Genomic DNA, 21,564 nt, shown 5'->3' with positions numbered 1-21,564 from the left:
TCCATGGTGTGTCTTGTTTCTAGTGCCCATCCTGCCTGACCTCCATGGTCATCTTGCTGCTCCTGCCCTGCCCCCTTGCCCCCAGCCCTCTGTTTCCATGTGCAGACCCCTATTCCCTCCCTCCTGGCTTGTCTGTTCCATTGTAATGCCTCTGATCCATCCCTCCTGCCCTTTATGATCTGTTATGCTGCAGCTTTCTCTCCTGTCTGTCCATTATGGTCAGCTAGCTACCATTGCCTCTTTCCCCTCTGTTCTCTGTTGTCCATGTGCATGGTCCTGTCCCCTCCCTATTGCTTTCTATGGATTGTTGTGCTGCACTCCTGTTCTGCATGCCCTATGTGGTGTATTGTACTGCTGCAAACCCTGATGCCTGCCCTGCAGGGTCAGTTTGGTGCACCTCTCCATGTCCCGCCTGTCTTCTGTTATCCAAGTCCATGTCCCTACCCCATTTCCTTCCATGATCCAATGTACCATACTTGCGAACATTTTGAACTTGGTAAGAGGGAGATTTTGAAAAAAAACTGGGGTATTGATTTTCCCCTTTGAGTTACATTGAAAAAGAGGAGATTGTAGACACCAGATAGATCAAATAAAGCCCATATGAGCTTAAAAACATTGGACGTTTCCTGGCTGAATCGGGTCTGTTGGTATGTATGGTTGTACTACCATTGCGTCTTCCTTCTGCCCACAATGGTCTATTACATTTCCACAGCCTCTCTTGCAAGTCCTGTATTGTTGGTTTGTTGCCCCTGCCCCCCTTTCCACTGCCCTCCATAGTCTGTTTTGCTGCCACGGCCCTTCCTGCCTGCTCAGTGTGGTTAAATTGTTGCCTTTGCACCCTCCTACCTGCCTTCAATTTTCAGAGTCCGTGCCCCTGGCCTCTGCCTCTCAACAGTATCCTAATGAACAACTAGATTGCTAACATTCTATATTTATTTCAAAAGTGTGGAACGCCTGACGTCATCTTGATATAATCAAAACTGTAATACCTAGAGCATTTCCTTTAGAAATTACATATATGAGAGGGTCTTATTGGCATCAAAATTATGGTTAGTGCTCTAAAAGACTAAAATAAGGACATATTTTCTGAGTTTTCAAATAGCGACAAAGCACTTTTAAATTATTTGTTATCTTTATGTTTTTTTATCCAGTTGACAACTTGATTAAATGTTGCACTTAAGGGAGAGGATGTGGTGTTACTTCCAGAACTGCAGACTTTGCAACTGGGGAACCAGGTTGAAGTTTCTGCTTCAGCTCGACATTCTGTGATTCTGGTCAAATCACTTAGTCTCCCCAAAATGAATTTGTTCTTGTGTGATGTAACCAATGCTCATGTAAAGCACTCCAATACCTGACAAGTCTGCACTATATAACACTGCAAAAACACAAAATAATAAGTGTTTTGCACACTTCTGTCATTGGGCTATATTTGGGCTACATCTGGGTGATTTTGGGCTACATTTGGGCTCTTTTGTCACCGGTGGCCATCTTGGGAGATTTATTTGTTATGAAGTTTCCTAATTTCCTCATGTACTGCAGTCTCCTCAGTAGGAAATGCTTTCAGTTTTTTACTTTGATTCCATCATGAAGGTATTCAGATATGTCACACATTTGCCATAAATTCTTAATGTTAGCACTCTAGTTGCTCATTAGATTACTGTAGTAAAACTACTGTTCACCATGGAAGTCTGCTCCTGGTATTAAAAGTGCATGTTTCAGTCTGCATGTCAGAATTTTTTAATGAAATAGAAGAGGATTTGAGAAGTCACTCAAAATGTGCCCTCATTTTCTTTCTTCAGCATTAATCATAATTTCTATGGCAAAATGAACCCCCTCATTCTGTTCCTTTTTAAATTAAATGTTTTAAGTGTTACCAGTTTATTCCAATCAAGATGGCTTCAGGTGTGCCATACTTTTGTCATAATGAAGACAGTAAGCGCTCTAGTTGTTTTTAAGAACACTCTGGGACATTCTGTCTTTGGGCTATACTTGGTGATATTTGGGCTACATTTGGGCTCTTTTGTCTCTGGTGGCCATCTTGGCAGACTTATTTGTTATGAAGTTTCCTAATTTCCTCATTTACTGCAGTCTCCTCAGTAGGAAATACTTTCAGTTTTTACTTTGATTCCAAAGGCATTCAGATGTGTCACACATTTGCCATAATTTCAGAATGTTAGCACTCTTTTTGCTCATTAGATCACTGTAGTAAAGCTACTGCTCACCAGGTAAAACTGCTGCTGGTATTGAAAGTGCATGTTTCAGTCTGCATGTCAGAATTTTTTAATGAAATAGAAGAGGATTTGAGAAGTCATTCAAAATGTGCCCTCATTTTTCTTTCTGCAGCACTAATCATAATTTTTATGGAAAAATGAACCCCCTCATTTTGTTCCTTTTTACATTTAATGTTTTAAGAGTTACCACTTTGATCCAAGCAAGATGGCTTCAGGTGTGCCATACGTTTATCATAAGTAGGACTGTTAGTGCTCTAGTTGTTCTTTGGAACACTCTGGGAAGCTGCAGTAGAACACAAAGGAATCAACTGACAGTCTCTGCCCTTGTTGGATGTACATGTTTTACTGAGAATGTCAGAATTCATTCTCACATGACTGAGAAAGATAATGTGAATTTACAGAAAATAAGCTCACAGTTTAGCTTATAGATCACCTTCCAAAGCTCTGTGGGAAAAGCATGAGAAAATATTTTCTCTCAATCATGATATCCCAGCAGAAGGCTTTTTCACATGGTGAAATCACCTTAGAACATACCACAATTCCTAAAATTAGTATGGTACCATCAACAAATGATTTATAATGTAACTAAAGTCTTAACACCTTCTATTAACTGCAATGCTTTTTAATGAGGTGCTATCATGTATATTGGTCCCAAGATGGCTGCCAACACTTCTTGGATGAAGTGCTGACAGCCAATCAGATCTCAGGATGAGATGTGTGGTTAGGCTCCGCCCACATATTTATATATGATTTTACTTTTGATTTTCTCAGGAACTACTGAACAGATTGACACCAGACCTGCAAAAGGCACTTCCCTGACCTGAGGACTACCTCTTTGCCAAATTTCAAGTAATTCTGTTCAGCCGTTCGGGCTGTACCTTGGACTAAAGGTCCCTATGGAAAATTGCATGGGGAAAACGTGTTTGGGACCCCCCTTTTTTCTCAGCCCCTTCTTGACGAATCCCCCCGAGACTTTCAGGGTAGGAGCGGAGCGGAGCGCCCCACCTATTTCGCGAGGATTCGTCAACCGGCGCCAAAGTTATTCCAAATAGAATGTTGCGGATTTCCTATGGAAACACGGTCCTAACTATAACTATCTACTGGCGGCCCCCAGTAGATAATATATATAGATAGATAGATATAGATATATATATATGTGTGTGTGTGCACAATTGAGTGTCATTGTTTTTCTATATAAAATACTGAAAATTGAGCTGAATAAAGCTGAGACACCTTCTAATTGATGGTTTAGGGTGCCCATTAAACCTTCGACAATAGTCTTCCTGGACATCTTGTTTTGTTTACAAATAGTTCAGTGGTCCAGTCCAGGCAGTCACGGACCCAAGCCTTGCTTGTTTAAACTTAATACAACATGGCGGATGCGTCCTAGGGAAAGGAATTTCAAATCTATCAGACCCTCCTTTTAGCATGTGTGGCTAACATAAGCGAAGCCTTTATTGGCCATCCGGCAGGGTCTGTACCATTCTAAGGGAAGGGAAGGGAATGCATGGTCACTCAAAGCGAAAAGGGAAAACGAGACAGTACATGTATAATCTTCTGGATGCTAGTCACCCTCCATTACAACTAGTCTAGGCATATACTCTTGGGGTACCAATGTTCTTCAACGGTGTCATAATCAGACTACATTAAAATACACCAATATTCATAATCATGGGGCAGGAAAACTATAAAAGATATACTGACCCAAGAGAGAGCTGTACCTCAATGCTCAACAATATTTCTGTCTCCCTCTAGAACGTGATCTCAACACCTGTACTGCATGTATGTCCTTTCCTGAGCAGTTAATGTACCTATGCAATAAAAACAATAAACTGGAGGACAGTGCATACAAGAGTCCATTTGTCGTACCACATATTGTAACTGAGGATGGGCACTATTTATACATGAGGCAGCAAATACCTTTGAATACAAAGCAAACTTATCATACTAACTATCATGGAATGTTTCAGCCTAATATAGACATTCCTTTATAGGACAAGAATGACTAAATGCATTATTAAGAACTGGAGAGCTAGATCAAAGGTACACCAGTCTGAGCAACTATATTATCTTGTTGTGTCCTCCAATGCTCTCCTGTGCAGGGAGTCAAATAATCAAACAGAGGCACAGGAGAAAGCGGTACTGTATGAACTTAGGAGGGGGGGGGCTAGAATACCAATGATATGTTCAGGGGGGTCAAAGTAGTACTTATCAAAGTGTGCACAGGATATCTTTTTCCCCAAAAAACAGTATTCCAAATACGAAGATCAAACCAAACACAATTATTGTCACAAAAACAATCTTTGTTTTGGGGGACCAGGAGGACCAAACGTGGCCAATGGAATTAGGGCAAGGAGCCTCAAAGGGCTGCTGCTCCTCAGGAACGGGACAACCAAAGGGGTACGTTTCTAAAAAGTACTTGGGGAATTGAAGCCGCTGTACAACCAGCCAGAGGGGAGTCTTTCCCTGTGTCCGTCTGAGCCTCACAGGCAGGCTCCTATCATTCATCAAGTGTTGACTCCCCCATGGGGGAGCTGCACAACTTGCAACCCAGAAAAACAATTGCGGCCCAGGCTAAAGAAACAGTTATTCTTTCAGGATAGGGCAATCACCCACTGGGGCAAATACCCTAAATGATCCTGTCCAGTGTCTCAGGCAGTGCACCAGTATTCTTCACTCTAATCTAACAGACACTAGAGACACAACACCTGTACCCTAAACTCAAGTCCTTCCCTAACTCCTGTGTTGACCTACTGGCGCACTGCCCTTTCGTTGGGCTGCAGATTGTACCTAGTGTGCCCAGGCACCTCCTCATCAGCAAACAAAGGTACGGGCTCGCATTCACTTGGGGACCGGGACTCAGGGGCTTGATGCACAGAAACTGTAGAATCTGAAGCAACCCTTGTTTCAGAGGGGGTCACCTCAGTCAAACCCTCCTCGCTCTTGTTGTCGATCTGTGCCTCTCTTAGCTGGGCATCAGGAAAGGAACAAAATGAGGAATCAGCTCTCCTTCCTGATCTGCGATCCCATCTTTCACCCAAGAATCATACGGCAGCGGTAGGGGTACAGGCTTCTTCTGGCCTTCCACCTTCACCGCTGGTATAGTGGCCAGCAACACTTGGGCTGGGTCCCTTCACCTCGGCTCCAAGCTGGACTTGCGCTGAATCTCCAGGTTGGATCTGATGTCTGGGCCCCTCTGGCAATGGTTGTAGGGCAGCAGATATCTGTTAATAACCAGAACGGAGATCTTTAGACAAGACGTACACATAATCAATCAAAAGAGGATATTCAATATCAGAAAAACACTTTGGTCTCAGGGTGCCCCACACATCAGCAGGATGCCCGAAAATCACCTCATAAGGTGATAAGCCGGTGCTCAAGAAAAAAAGAACATTCAAAGCAATGGCTCCTTTGTCTTTCTTGTCTTATCAAGCTTGTGTTCCATAAATCATATAGTTCACAACACTTCTTCCACTTGTGAACCTTTCACTACTGTACAGGACTGCGGACCCTTCTAGAATTATTTTTCTTACGTAAGAACAACTATATTTTTCTCTTAAGACCATGCTCTCATGTTATAGGTATAGCAGGAAACTCTAAAACTAAGAATGTAACAGAGATCCATATTGCATCAATAACTGACAAATTAGACATTACATAGTAGGTACATGAATTCTCCAGCAGAACTTGTGGCAAACAAACTGCTGTAAAGCTATATTTTTCTTCAAAATGTTTGCTGAGGATCACACGGGCATCTTTCCTGGCATTGTGAACCATGCGCATCATACTTTTCAAGATCTGGGCTATGTAATGTCGTATTCAGGGAAAAAACCTATTCACCAGCTCTAGTAAGAGCTGTCAGCTCGATTACACAGACTAACTGATAAGGGGCTCATGATGCCTCTGTGACTTTATATAGCGTTGCAATAACATGAACAATAATGGTGTTACCACCTGGGAATTGTGAGAAAAAACCACCGACATATAGTTCCCCTTAAGGGTCAGATAGGGGAACATCAGTCTAGTCTACCCGTCCTTTCATCCTCATTCAATTCCAATTTCATCAAGTTACAGAAAGGAGGAGCAGTAACATGGCGTACTTATTTATGTATATTTAAAAAAAATATCCTGGCAATTTGTTCAAACAGTGTTATTTAATAGCCAATTAGACGTGCTCTGGTGAGGTGCTGTGTCTCTATTTATTCAAGAACATATTAAGAGCATCCTGTGAAATGAAGGAGCCCAACCGATTGTCTCATGTCCGTTCCTAGACAGCTCAGGCAGGCTCAAAAGAGAGAGATAGAGAGAAAGCACACAACAACAAGCTGCCCTGCGTACTTACCACGCAGAATAGCACAGAATAATACACATAATAAGCACATAAACCAAGGAAAAAGGACACAACAATACATGTACCAAGCAATGTTCCCTCTAATTTCTGTCCTCTGTGTGCGGCAGTGGAGGGTCTCTGTGCGCTGCAACCATGGCTATGTGCGCCAGGAACCAGACCGCGCGTGTGCGCGGCGCCAAATGTCACTCAGAACGTTTACTTTAAAAAGTGAAAATATGGTGCATTTTCACACATACAGTGCCACAATAAGGGTCTTAAGGGCAGTTTCCAAATTGGATAAACACGCCATGACATGAATTGGTTACACAGGCAAGTACACTTCAAATTTAGAAAAGCACAAGACTTAAACGGTGGTACCATCATAAGATTTTAATAAATATTCTTAACTTGAGCACTGTTAATTGGGTGGGGAAATTTTGAGAGCCTATACAATATCACATATAAACAATAAGGGAGACATGTCAAGTGGCATCACTAGAGGGGTGAAAGGGTTGCTTCTCACGGTGATCTTTGGCATTTTTCCAGTGGCGATAAACTCTATCTAGGTCAACTTTCCCATTCTGGAGGTAGGCCTTTGTCCTCATCAGCATATCCAAATGCTTCTGCTCTAGTCTATTTCTCAATTTATTCTTGATAGTATTCATGAGGCTGAATCCTCGTTCACAATCTGCACTAGATGCTTGAAACGTTGCGCAGACATCAACAAGCTGAGACACCACACTATACTGAGCAGCATTGCGTACTGTGAAATTCACCATGTCTTGAAAGGTGGTAAATAACCCACCCTTTACATGTTCTGCCACCACATATTTATAGTGTCTGTATTGTCGAACAACATCTTCTGGTGTTTCGCAATCACCCAGGACCAAGACATTTTTATACTTTTCTACAAGTCTTTGTATGTTCTCAGTCCCAAAATCAAAATGTGATTGTGCTGCCATTGCCTGGATTTCAAAACTTGCCCATTCTTTCAGCTCATCTTCAGGGAACCTTTTTTGCATGTGCTCACAAAGAAGGGAAACAAAAGACAAAATAGGCCCACTGTCAAACTCTTGCCTTTCCTTGTACAACACCATCAGATCTCTTACATTGCTGCTCCAAAAGACAGTGTCCCCCAAATACTGTTGCTTAACTTGGCCAATCTTTGCTCTTGCATACTGTACAGCTTCAACATTAGTCAGAGAACTTTTTTGGAATAGTTTGCACAAAGATGCAAATTCACCCAGAATGTCATTAAGTACTGCAAGTGAAATATGGTAGTTGGAGTTTGATAGCTTTTTGTAATATTTAGCAACTGGATCATTCTCCTCAACTTTCTCATGCTCAAAGTACTTAAGAACAGCCTCGTAATTACGAATTGGTGCACCAACAGCAAAATGCCTTGAAAGCCACCGGACTTCATTCAGTAGTCGAAAAGAGACCACTTCACATTCAGTGACCGATGCAATTTCATCCAGCTTGGACTTCCTTGCAGGAGATCTGGAGAACACAGTGTAGACAGTCCTCAATAATGTCTCCATCTCTTTAACCATTGGAACCCTTTTCCAGGCATCATCAACTCAGAGGCGTAGCTAGAGCTTGTGGCGCCCGGGGCTATCCCTCAGATTGCTGCCGGGGGGGGGTTGCTGGGGAAAAAGGACGGCAAGCACTTGAAAGAGGACCGAGAGACACGTAGTAGCGCCGCTAATAGTTACCTCGATCATGCAAGTTACATGCACATAATGCACATGCATGACACAGTCCAAGGCTACACAGTTGAGTACACCGGTGACTGGCAGTGACTGGCAGTACAAAAGAGAACACACAGACTGCATGATCTATCTGGGGACTCAGAAAAACCGCATGTGATATCCATCAGAGAGCTGCGTGTACAATTACCTGGTAATCCCCTCAGCACAATACAAACATGCACATACATGACACTGTTCAGGGATCCATCATCTACAGCTGACATTAAATGACCATTCATCCTGGTTCCCCCATTAAAGCAGTGCACTTTGTGATCTGCATGGTACATGTTCTTTGCAGCAGGCACATTAACCCTTTGTGCTACCTTTCCAGGAGTCAACCCTTCCACTAGACAAAACTCGGATCTCTCTCTAGGAAGAACATTAATCACCGAAGTTATCATGACATTTTTATTGTTTCTGAAAATTGCTGGAGGCCAGGAAGGAGGCAGCAAGTTTTTTTTAAACCATAATATACTTGCAAACACTACGCACCCACCCGAAATAGGTACCCAGTGTGGTCACACCGTTCTCACCACCCTAACCTGCTCAAGGTTCATGTGACCTCAGTGACAGAGTCATAGTGACTGGATCACTGTTGCTCTAGGGTGTGCTGCTTCATAGGCCTGCCCGCAAGACTGGAGATGAACTTCAGTATGGATTGTGGTGGAGAGGCCTTCAAGGTTAACTCACATTTGACACCACTAGGGTACACCTGCTTGTGCTAAGATATCAAGCCTTCTAAGGTCTAGTGGGGCCTTGTAAGGTCTAGCATGGGAATATGCTCCCTCAGTAGAGTGTTCTGGTGGACTGGTCATGAAGGCTGAACCCAGTTCCCCAGTTCCAAATTCGACAGCTCTGGCCATAGTGCCACATCCTCTTACCCACTGAACACCATACTGCCCCACTGAGAGAAACTCTCACTGTCTTCAACTACAACCTAATTGTGCCCACTATAACACTTGGATGTGGCTCAATTCAAATTATGCACTTGATAAGATTAATATGCTGCCTAAAAAAAAAAGTAAAAGCAAACACTCATAGGGAATGCAAGATTAAGTAAAGCATTTTAAATGTAAGCAGAAAAAACATGGTTAGCTTAACGATCTCTCACTCACTATTCAGAAATCAGTGAGTGGTTTTACCTGAAAAGTTAAGGACATGACTACAGGGCCCTGAAGGGAACCGTTTCAATGTCCATTGCTTATATCCTTACAAAACGTAAGCAGTATGGTTTAAAAAGACCACATCCATAAACAGAGCCATTGTACGCATTTTGTTTTCCAATCCACCCATCAACCAGGTATTGCAGTACCTCCAGGAATGGTGCACTTCCCCACCTGGGGACAACAATGCTGTTCAAAGAAAGACGAGAAAACAAAAGTAGCGCTTCACTGCAAAGTCTGTAAAGTGAGGCTGATGTGTTTGGATGTGAATAAAACCAATCTGGCCACTTTGCAACCACTCTGTCTAGCTTTATTAAGTTATGTATTTTTTTATCATATTTAAAACCTTCTATTTCTATCCATCCCACTGCACTTTGGAATAGCAAAATGTCAGAAAAAGGGGATTTCCCGCAAGAGTGTTTTTCTTTTTTGGATCCATTTCACAGGGAAGCAACTAAATGAAAGAAGGAAAGAGGTTGTGAACCGTTTCTTCAAGTTACGTTTTTCAGTAAGTGAGGAGCAAGACAGAAAGAGAGGGAATAATAGGAAGAGAGGGGGGGGGGCAGCTGCCAGCACAAAAAAAGAAGAGGACTTTGCCCGAGTCCTATTCCTTCTCTGCCCGTCCCCGAACGTCCACTAAAGCAAGCCGAGCCTATCTGAATGCCTTTGTCCGCCCCCAAAATAGTGCCGCCTGGGGCGGACCGCCCCCACCGCCCCCCCCCCTAGCTACGCCACTGCATCAACTCCCAAATCTTCTCGATGGGCGACACAATGCTGCTCAACTAGATGAGGTATGGATTCTTTAAGATGAGTAGCAACACCATTATTCTTACCCAGCATCACAGACGCACCATCGGATGTGAACAGGGTCCAGTTCATTGGCAGTGTAGAATTCTTTCACAGCAGTAGTGATAGCCTCAGCATTCAGCTTCACTATGCCACCTAACTGCGTTTTGTGCTCTGTTGATGTTACAGGTCGGAACTTGAAGTACAGGATGAGCATTTTTGTAACAGAAATATCTGTGCTCTCATCAATTATCAATGTGTGATACAAAGCATGCAGAAGTTCTGCCATAGCTTCACAGTGTATCACGCTATTGATGGCCTCAAGGAACTCAAAGGCATAGTTCTTGCTCCTCCAGCTGTCTGGTATCTTGACATACAAAGCTAGGTGGTCATGGATGTCTTGTACAGATAACATTGAAGTATTCATCTTGACTGCCAGCAACACGTTGTTGATGAGAATCTTTATCTCTTCAGGCATAGATCTTTGGCGTTCAACTACTTCCATTCTATTTGCTTTTTCAGTTGCAGTTTCTGTCAGCATTGCCCGCACTCCATAACCAAACCTGGCAGCAGCACTTCTGTTTCTCAATATTACCATGGCACACTTGTGTACTTTGCTAAGTAGATGGCGTTTCATGTAATCCAGTTTCCAGCCATCACTCCATTTCTTCCCTGTGAAAAAGTCCCCAACAATCTTGGCTTCAGCACATGCTTTGCAAATCAAGCCCATGTCTGGACTGTATTGAAAAAGTTCCCTGAGTTGCACGCGAACCTTGCTTCGTGATTTCTGCGTCTCAGCCTCCACAATTTCTTTCATCCACTCTTCCTTGAATACAAGGCAACATTTCTTCCTTTGTGGTGAAGCACTGCACTCTCCCAAAGTGACAGCTTTGCGCTTGAACATTTCCGTGCCCGCCGGTTTGAGCCTGCTGTGCCACAATGTCTGCAAAATAAGGGAACATGGCTTACGTTGATGCCTAGCTCATGAATGTAATCCGTTATACTACAATGTACAAGATGCACCACAGTTTAAATCAACCAAATAATTTCCTCTTCTGCTTGTACTCACGTACGCCCGTTTAAATGTATGTGGTTCTGGCTGCAAACCTGCAACAGAAGAAAACATGGGTAAGTATATTATACTGCAAAGTTCAAGACGCACCACAGTTCAACTCTACCAAACAATTACCTCTTCTGCTTGTACTCACGTAAGCCCGTTTAAATGTGTGGGCTCGGGCAGCGAAACCTGCAACAGAAGATGCACTACTTTAACTCTACCAAACAATTACCTGTTTGTTCTGCTTGTACTCCCGTCTGCCTGTGCAATTGTATTCGTAGTACGGTCTCACGAACCTGCAAAAGAAAATGGGTGCAGATTGTGAATCTATTTACCCAGCAAACCCCAAACCAATGAGGAACGTAAACAGAATTACCTTGTCTTTGTGGGTACTCGCACCTGACCAGTCATATCCAAATACCTTACAGACTGGAAACCTGCAATTGAAGACAAGATAGTCAGCAAACGCTTGAAGAATTACAAACTATGAATGGGACTGGTCTAGAGACCCCAAAAGGAAAAATGACCAAATAATTACCTGGGATTCCAGTGTTGGACAAACAGGCGTGCGCCCATGTGTTTCATTATTAGCATCCATTATCTTAAACTGGTCTATAAATCTGTATTTTGTGTTACACCTTCTGTGATGCAGCTTTTTCCTAGCATTCAAACGGCGCAAATGATTGAGGTGGGTGAACAAGGAAATTGACAGGATTGAGCAGCACACAATCCACCAATAGATCCCACCTGAAGATGCTGCAGTGGCATGCTAAAAATGTGATAACTAGGTTCTAGCAATTTTCATGCAACCATAAATATGTCAAGATAACTCTGAAGAATGATGGACCTGCTGCAGAGAGATCTAAGTTTTGTCTAGTGGAAGTTGACTCATCATCAAGTAGCAGAGGTTAAAAAGCCGGGTGAAAAGCTGGTGAACCATGCAGAACACAAATTACATGCAATGGAAATAGGTCAGTGCATTACTGCTTCTGTCAGAAAGTCCCTTTTGTTACTTGCAGTTTATAAGTTTAAATCCTAATATTGAACAGTGAGCTATTAACTACCAAAGAGCGGCATTTCCATTCATTGCAATGGCAGAAAACCTGCGACAGACCACCCGAGCGGAAGAGTAACATAGCTTTTTATTGTAAGAACGTAAGGGTGTTTTCGAACAGTCAATAAAAAAATTCAGTCTTACATTTAAAAATATGCATCAAGAGGAATAACATTCAATCTTGTTTTAGTTGCGGAGATTTTTGCATATTTTCCACATCTTCATTGCTTTGATTTTGTTCACAAGAAAATGTCATTTTAGATTTTCTACTTTACTATTCCAATAGGACAGGCTACCATTGTACAGGAGAAGTTAAAATAATTGTTGATGTACACAAGCATTGGCAAAGCTGGTATCATTTGGTTGGGTGTATTAATCCACATATGTAATTTTTGAACATAAATTATACACTTTCTATCAACCTCATACTCGGGCTCCCTGGAGTTATGTGGCAGGGGAGGGCGAATGTATGCAGCAAATGTGAATACATTATGTGACAAGAAAAGGCAAGTTATGCAGCGTAAGGCAGCCCATTTCATATTAGTATTAATTATTTTGACGTATTTGCACTTAAAACTGGCAGCGCATTAGTGCACTTTATTAGTTTAACTGCGGAAAAGAATATTGGATTTGTGAGGTGAATGGGTTTGTATTAGCATTTTATTTACCTTGTAGTAGTAACATATAATCCATACTAGTAGACATTCTACTTGGAGTGCTTGGTCTGGAGAAGCACAAACTCAGGATTTAAAACTTACCACAATGCTTGGGTTTGGCTTAACTAATAATAATTAAGGCACCCTGTTTTACTGATATTTACAGATAAATACAAACCGAACACAATCAAATTTCTGGTCTGTATTTATTTTTAAATGGGGGGGGGAGGAGAGAAAAAGGGTTTTCTTTTGGACGAGTCTCTCTCTGTGGAAGAGGTGTGGTGCTGTGGCCAGGGCGACTGACTCCGGAATCTGGGGATCAGGGTTCGATTCCCGGCGCTAGATCAGCCCAGCACCATGATGTGACTCTGGGCAATAGCTTGCTTAATCTTCCCGACGGCCCCCAGCTTCTAGAGACCCTAACGGGTGATTGTTCGCACTTTACAAATGTGGATTATTATTAATGTGGATTACTTTGCCTTAACTTCAAAGCCCTTCACAACTCTGGTCCATAACAAACTATACAACATTTAGAAATGACCCACAAAACACCATTGGCCATATGATCCAACTAAGAAGTCTCATCGAACAAAATTGCTAATCGCTCTCAACAGACAAACCCACTCAAACTAAGGCACTCCTGTAATAGCTATCCCAAATAAGCATATGCTTAACAAAAATGAGAATGCCATATCCTGGAAGGCCCAAAATTCTCTATCCAAGGAGGGCAAAACCTTATGCAAGAAGCACAGCAGCATCTACCCAAAAAATCAGAGGTAAATGTAAATGTCCAGTATTTGTAAAGCGCAAACAATTACCCGAGGGGGTCAAGGCGCTGAGGGCTGTCGGGAAGATTAAGTAAGCTATTGCCCAGAGTCACATGGTGCTGGGCTGATCTGCCGCCGGGCCGGGGAAGCGTACCGTGAGCCCCCGGGATTCGGGGTCAGTCACCCTGCCACTGCACCACACCTCTACAAAGGACTACAATTGTAAATGCATCAATGTGGCACATGCCCAAAATAACACAGGTTCAGCATTATTCACAAAATGACCAACCCTAAAACTTTAAAGATCCCTCGTTGTGCTTCCTTTACAGCAGGGTGGGAGTTGCTGAGGTTCTTCACGAGGAAAATAAACATCTAGGATTCTAGCTCACTCAATCGTGACCTACCATTGTACTCTCCGGCCACACCCCACTCTTCTCAATCCTAATAGCAAAAAGATGCCCTCATGAAGCAATTTTCTCTACACTCAAAGCAATAAAACTGATAAAAGCATCCTGCCCTGCCTCCCCAAGGGAAATGTTCCCAGTCAATGTAGCTCCTTAACATTACTGCATCCCTCAAGGAACCTAATGCAAACCACCAGTACCTGATGAAGGAAGCCCCGGTTTTCTAGCCGGTCTCATCTCAAGAGTATAACCAGTTGCTTCAAATCAACAAGCAGACTTTAACCATAAGAATGAACAGATAATGTTCTTCAGCACATCAGGAAAAAATGCATCTCTCTGAACAAGGGGAAGCAAGCCAAAATAATAGTCCAACTCTATGTGGCCTTTAATATAGTGAGCCTTGAGGCTTACTGAAAAGACTCAATTTTGGACTGGAGTTGAACCAGCCTTAAAATATCTCTCCCAGCTCTGACACAGTCATCAAGTATGTATTGTACCAAAGGAATCCTCAATATAGAATAGGCATGTGATGCACTAAAGGAAAAAAGTCTAAAGAATAAGCAAAGGTGCACTCGAATTTTAGAGAGCCAAAGTTAGGAACTGACCAGGAGGCATGGAAGGGGGTCTAGAAGTAAAATGCAATAGGGGGTTATAAGCAACATAAAGATGACCAGTTAAGCTTTGCAAAGGGCCTTCTAGCGTGTGACAAAGTGTCGCTGCTTTGACCCGTTTGAGCCTAGCACCGCGCTTTACTAACAAAAGAGTAGAGCCAGTTTAAAAAACAGCGTGTACTTTGGTACATGCTGTGTTTTTAAACTGGCTCTACTCTTTTGTTAGTAAAGCGCGGGGACGATTGTGGCCTTTTGTTTAAGTATTGATGGTAATCACAGCCCATGAAGGGGCTCTGATTACCTTCAATACAAAATGCCACAATCGTCCCTGCACGCGCTTTACTAACAAAAGAGTAGAGCCAGTTTAAAAACACAGCGTGTACTTTGGTACACGCTGTGTTTTTAAACGGACTCTACTCTTTTGTTAGTAAAGCGCGGGGACGATTGTGGCCTTTTGTTTAAGTATTGATGGTACTCAGAGCCCCTTCACGGCCTTTGATTACCATCAATACGTAAACAAAAGGCCACAATCTGCCCCGCGCTCTGCAGCCACACGCCACCCCAAGCTGCCACAAGCCCCCAAGCCCCCACAAGCCCCCTTACCTGCACTCCGTCACGACTCCTCCGGCACCGCATCAAAAGTGCCTGCTTTTCGCGCCGCTCGCTTCTTTAAAGCGGCAGCGCGACTCTCTCTTGCGGGAGGTCCTGGCTGTGTTGTGCACGCTCCACAGATGGCAGTGCGCGCTGACGTCAGGGGAGGTGCGCGCGCGCGCCTTAAAGGGAACGGTGATACCAAGCACAAAAGCCAAAGAAAAACGCAGTGTGCTAGTTTCTTGAAAGACTTTTCATGCATGTCATGCATCTCATGCCTTGTTAATGCACTTAATTTGCCCAGGAGCTAGTTTCCTTTCCCCCCTTCGACAGTAGGTGACCTAGGCAGGTGACCTCCTGTTGACAATACTTACCCTATTCTACAAAGAAAAAATAGCACTTTTTTTTACCAGGACATGCTAAACACACCAGCACACATTAGCACACCTCAGCTCAGCTCAGAACACACACACCGCACCCCACCCAGCGGGTGGGCCCTGGGCCCACCACATGGATGTCCTATGAACGAACTGCACACAGGCACTGTGGTGGCGAGCCTGCTATATATATTTTTCTCTCGCGCCGCTCTTTTGGGTGGCACAATCAATGCTGCTGACCTACTAATTGTTATTTATTTACCAGCACTGTCACAATCAGTGTATTGCACTAGGGATCCACTAGTAAAATCACCAATCACTATGCTAATCAGGGACAACCTAGCACAATATCTATTTACACAGAAAGCACTTGCATTGTGACACTGACCAGCAGTGGCAAAAATGCCAAAAGCAGCTAACCTTAGCAAAAACGAAAACCAGCACAGCGCCAACATGGGGGGGGAGGTAAATAGTTAGGGGAAACCACATTAAGAAGGCCATGTCTAGCACTATTGGACTGTACCGCCTTGTAACTTTTGCTGTGTCTAAAACGATGAGCAAGTAACTACCTTGTATCTTAAAATTGTGTATACATACCCTGCCATTCTGCATGGCCCTAAACAAAATGCAGCAGAACCTATATCTCTTACCAGCCAATGCCACACAAGACAAACACCTGTCATATATTCTACAAATATTACTGCCCAAGAATACAACTATTATAATGTAGCCGCCTTCTTATACAACAAGGCTTGGGAAAGCTGCAGGAATCCCATCTTCACATCCCCTTTCCCTCCCCCCAAAGACATGCCCAGGCTGGAAAGATCCAGCTGGGACCTGTTACACATAGCAGAGGCAGTTGGTGAGTTTCGATTCTGAGTCTAAGCACACTATCTGTGTGCCAAGGTCATTCTACACGGCAAAGCCAGGGGAGGGAGAGGAGGGTGGGAAAAGAGTCAGGGGAACAAGCTTCTGTATCATAAGCTTCGGGACCATAAGCAAGCTTCTTTCTCATAATGTTCCCTCTCATAAGTAAGGTTGGTGCATGTTGGACTTGGCCCTTTTTGCAGGGTCATCCCTAAACTTTTTGCCTTCCTCCTGTATTTTTTCTGACCTGTTGTTGGCTGTTTTATGACTCTGGGCACCTTACCACTGCTGATCAGTGCTAAGGTGCATATGCTCTCCCTATGGTGAAAAGTGTATACATTTGATTGGTGTCCATGTTTGGCCTATTTGGTTTACTATCAGCCCCTAGTAAAGTGCACCAGGAGTGCCAGGGCTTGTAAATGCAAATGCTGCTGGTGGGCTTGCAGCACTGGTTGTGCCACCCACAGAAGCAGCCTAGTAAAATGTGTCTAGGGTCTGCCATCGCAGAACCTGCGTGCAGTCTGGTACTGTCATGCTGACTGCGCTAGTGCACCTACTTGCCAGTCCCTAAACCTTCCCTTAACTACATATTAGTCACCCCTCTGGTAGGCCCAAGGGCAGGGTGCATTGTAGGCATAAGGTAGGACATGCCCTGATGTGTGCGGCATGTCCTAACAGCCATTTTCATTTTTCACTATTGAAGGCTACCTGCTCTCCATAGGCCAGAATGGGCTGCTGGAATTATTACACGCTATAATCCCAGCGGACTCAGAGAGCATGGTAGAAAGTCAAGTTTAGTATGCCTGAACTCAGAATAATAAAATACTTCTTTTAGTAAAGTTTATTTTAATATTCTGTGTTTGTAAATACTACTTTTAGAAAGTTAGTATTTACTTGCTTAGCCATTTCAGTCCACCTCTGCTTTGTGTGTGTGTGCTGCCTAGTTTTCAGTGAGGGGCAGGGCTGGGGAATTCCAGGAGACAGGCTGGCTGCCAGGTGGTGGGTAGAGAGATTACACCAGGATGGGTGAGAGGAGTACACCTTGACTCTGAATAGACCTGTGCTCTGCCACCACAATGCTGGCTCCGCGGCTGATGTCTCTGCCCTCTGCTCTGAAAGGAAAGAGCAGAGTCACCACAACAAAGTGCTCCAGAACCGGACTGAGCCAGGCACAGGCCCCCTGGCGACAAAGAACAAAAGAAACTGTGTATAAAAGAAGGAGCCCTGCTCCTAAGAAATGAGATCCTGTTTGCGCCAAGAAGAACCTCTGCCCGCAGAGAAGGACCTGGGAAAGCTGCATGGAGGAGTACTGTCTCTAAGCCTGAGAGACTGGCCTGTGGTGGGTGCCTTGCTGCTGAAGGAGAGGAGGAAAAGACTGAGAAAGACTTTGAATTCAACTTGTGCTTTTAAAACAATCTCCAAGGGCTTGCTTGTGAACTTGCCCCCTGAACTGCGGCCCAGGAACAGTGGGCGCTACTCCTCCCTGGAAGAGAAGGAAGCTGCTGTGGGTGGATCACTGACGCTGACCCCAGAGAACCTGTGTACCCCCATCTCGCTGAGCAACGCGATTTCTGCCCGCCTGTGCTGCTGTGAGCACCGTGAAGGCCTGCCCTGCCTGGCCTAAACAAAGTACACAGCTGCCCCCTCGAGCCGTAGCTCGCAACGTGAAGAAGAGACTGTCTGCGTCCAAGCGCCGAGCCTCTGCGACCCCTGGCCGTGGAGATCACTGTAAGGACCGACAGCACCCTGGTTCGCCGATCCTGGCCGATGCGACAGCGCTGCGCGCTGAGAGATCACCCCCGAGCTGCTCCTCCTGGTTCTGACCCCCGAGGTGTGCTGCGACGTCCTGAAGTGCCCCACGAAGCATCGTCGTCCACTGCCCAAGTGGGACTGCAATGCGATGTGGGACGCCCCTCTACGGACTTCTGAGGCCGCCACGAACATTGCCCCCAAGAAATAAGGTACTGTGAGCCCAAGCGCCGTCGTACGAACCGTACTTTCCTGTGTACGGCCCGTACTACGCTATCGTACCGCTACGCCACTCACGCGGGAAGCGTGAGGCTTTGTGCGGTTCGTCCCCAGCTCGTACGGTGCGTCCATGCGCCTGTACGGTCCGTCCAGCGTTGAAGATATACACATTGCTCACGCGGGAAGCTTGAGGTGTGGCAAGAGGCATACCAGACTCGTACAACGCGTACCTACGAAGGTACGGTCCGCTTGAGTCCCAGTACGCGTTCTCACGCGGGAAGCGTGAGAAACGGCACGACGCATCCAAAAACTGGTACGAAGCGTACAGAAGGCCCTACGAGGCGCACAGGCCCAAAGAGGTGCAGATTGCACTAAAAGTGACCATTTTAAGAACTGTGGACTCCCTAAGAATAATTGCAAGTAACTGGAACCTCATTTGAAAGTAAAGACTGTATTCTAAAGCCTGCTTAAAGAACTTTATATAAAGAACTTTATTTTTACAAAATACAGCCTTGTGTCTCTGTGTGGTGGGTTGGTGGTTATTGTGAGACGCCTTGAATGCTTAACCTAATGCCCTCTGGAATCTAGCCTAACTGCTCGCGCCACGTTACCTAGAGGGTGAGCAGGGGTTATTTTCTTAGAGTAATCCTTTGCCCTGACTTAGAGGAAAGGGTCCCTGCTTGTCGTAAGTGCATACCTGCGCCAACCAGAGACCCCGGATTCTAACAGTGCATAAGGAAAATATTCAGAAGCACTAACAATGTATTCATCAGAACAGTGAAGCCTAACCTTGGGAAGAAAATGCATCCTGGCATTTTTCTAACCGAGAGAGTAAAATGCAGAGAGACTTATTTTCAATCACAGAGCAGAATGGCGAACAATAATAAGATGGCACCATGAATACTGACTTTACAATGTAATAAACATGAGCAAGGGGAAATAATATGTTAAAATCCAATGATCGGAGCATGTGCTAAACTAATGCAGCTGACACACCCTCCAAAATACGCATAGCACTATACTCTTTTTAACACATAATAGAAGGAAACAATACAGACCAATCCCTTCCCATATCTACAATCAAGTTGCTATTGCAAACATCTGTTAATAAACAGTCAAATTCTTCTTTTGTGACACAAGTCCTTTCCACTAAAATCTAGATGACAAGTTTGCTCCCTCATTTTTCCTCTGACAGCACAACCAGAACAACAGCAAACAGAAAAGAACAGAATTTGTAAATTGACTTTTCTTAAAACAATGCCACGGCTATTTCGGGCTGGGCCATTTTAAAATGTAATCTTATTATTACGGTAATCTGTGCTGTTTGATTTGCAAAACAATTGTTTTCTTGCTAGGCCTCTATCACGAACAACTAAGCAAATTTCTCTGTTTAAAACTCCTAAAACAAAGTCTGGCCTCTCCACCTTTCTAGAATGGACTTGGCAAGTACAGAATTGTTAATGTTAAAACTCCCATTTCCAAATACAGCAACCTGTTGAAATATGTTCTCATTTTGTTTCTGTAAATAATTCACATGTGCTCTGACATATTTATTTTAGCACTTTCCATCTTTTGTGGGACTTGAAAAACTCCTGTCAGTGGAATCTGTTTCTGAATTAACACTAGCATTTGCTGAACTGGCATATTTTGCACCAGAATTTCTCTCTGTCTTTGCGTATTTCCATTTTGCTGCATCCATTTTAAATCTACATCTCTTCTTCCCATGCTCAAATCTGTTACAAGGATGGCAAAAGGACACCTTTTCCAGAAGTGTAACATCCATACCTGAATTTGCACGAACCAAAACACCTTTCCTTCCAACCTGTTCTGCCTGTGAAACAACACCCTTTAACTCACTTTCTCTTTGACTTCTTTCCTTCTTCATTCTTTCATAATACCATCTATCATCTTTCCTTGAGAACGAACCGATATTTACTGTGTGTGCACACTAGTCTGAACCACATGAACCAAATCTCTTAGCTGGTAAAACAAAGCGAAACGATGGGGGTCAAACCCTGTGTGCACCGAAGAGTCTATTACAAAAAAGATATTCTTGAATCAGAACGCTCAACTTTTCATGGCCCACTGTCAAAACCACAATGACACTTAAAAGATTTTCAATAATCTAGAAGGAGCGTCAAATATATAAATAAATTCCACAATCCAATATTGAAGTCCAAAAAAGAAAAGAAATTCCTTAGGATATCTGCTTCATGTTCTGTTCTTTATTTTTCATAGAGTCATGTCATCAATATCATCCAACTTCACAACAAAATAATGATTACACAGCCGACACGTTTCATAGAGTCATGTCATCAATATCATCCAACTTTACAACAAAATAATGATTACACAGCCGACGCGTTTCGTCCCCCTCTAGGACATCATCAGGGCTGTAACGTAAAAACACAAGATCACAATCCAATACACTGTACAAAATCAAAAATAACATGCACATGTAAAAACAGTACTCCCAGAACAATTATCCAGGCAACCTGCCTATTTGACAATCTAAATATATTAGAGGGAGAAATCTCATCAACAAATATCATATAATTCACAGTGCTGTAAATTGAAAAACATGAAAATTCATAAACATAATATCAAGAAAATGATAATTGAATCATTATACTCTTAATGGCAGATCTGAAAATACGTGAAATGGAAAAGTCAAGTCCATTATTATGAAGATATCCTAATTTTAGAAAAAAAGGGGATTTGTTCTTTATTTAATGAATAAAGTTGAACCCTCTCATCTTTGATCTGTAAAAGATCCTTATATCATCATTATATTCTTGAGCGGACAACCCGTATTACATTCCTTCCGCCATGTATAAATCTGTCAAAAATCAATATGACACAAATAAATACACTCAGCTTAATCAGAAGGACTCCTTTTTAAAGAAATTATTCCTTAACCCCATTTACCTTTTATCTCATTGTATTTGACA

General features: G+C 43.4%; 1 long non-coding RNA gene across 9 annotated transcripts in view; it reads left to right on the top strand.

Annotated features, from left to right (window-relative positions):
* The window catches only part of LOC146870241 (uncharacterized), a 279,741-nt gene that overhangs the window by 234,600 nt on the left and 23,577 nt on the right, over positions 1-21,564 (top strand). The window contains exon 6 of one of the 9 annotated variants that reach the window (XR_014970087.1): positions 3,003-3,046. The exons of 7 other annotated variants lie outside the window; for them this stretch is intronic. This is a non-coding gene — a long non-coding RNA (uncharacterized LOC146870241). Of the gene's footprint in view, positions 1-3,002; positions 3,047-21,564 lie in introns of those variants that run through there. One more of the 9 variants, XR_014970082.1, reaches the window with a different exon arrangement.

Source organism: Triturus cristatus, chromosome 1_1 (assembly GCF_964204655.1).
Source record: "Triturus cristatus chromosome 1_1, aTriCri1.1, whole genome shotgun sequence".
Classification (NCBI taxonomy): domain Eukaryota; kingdom Metazoa; phylum Chordata; class Amphibia; order Caudata; family Salamandridae; genus Triturus; species Triturus cristatus.
The sequence above is the reverse complement of the archived record's forward strand: the minus strand, read 5'-3'. Positions and strand labels throughout refer to the sequence as shown.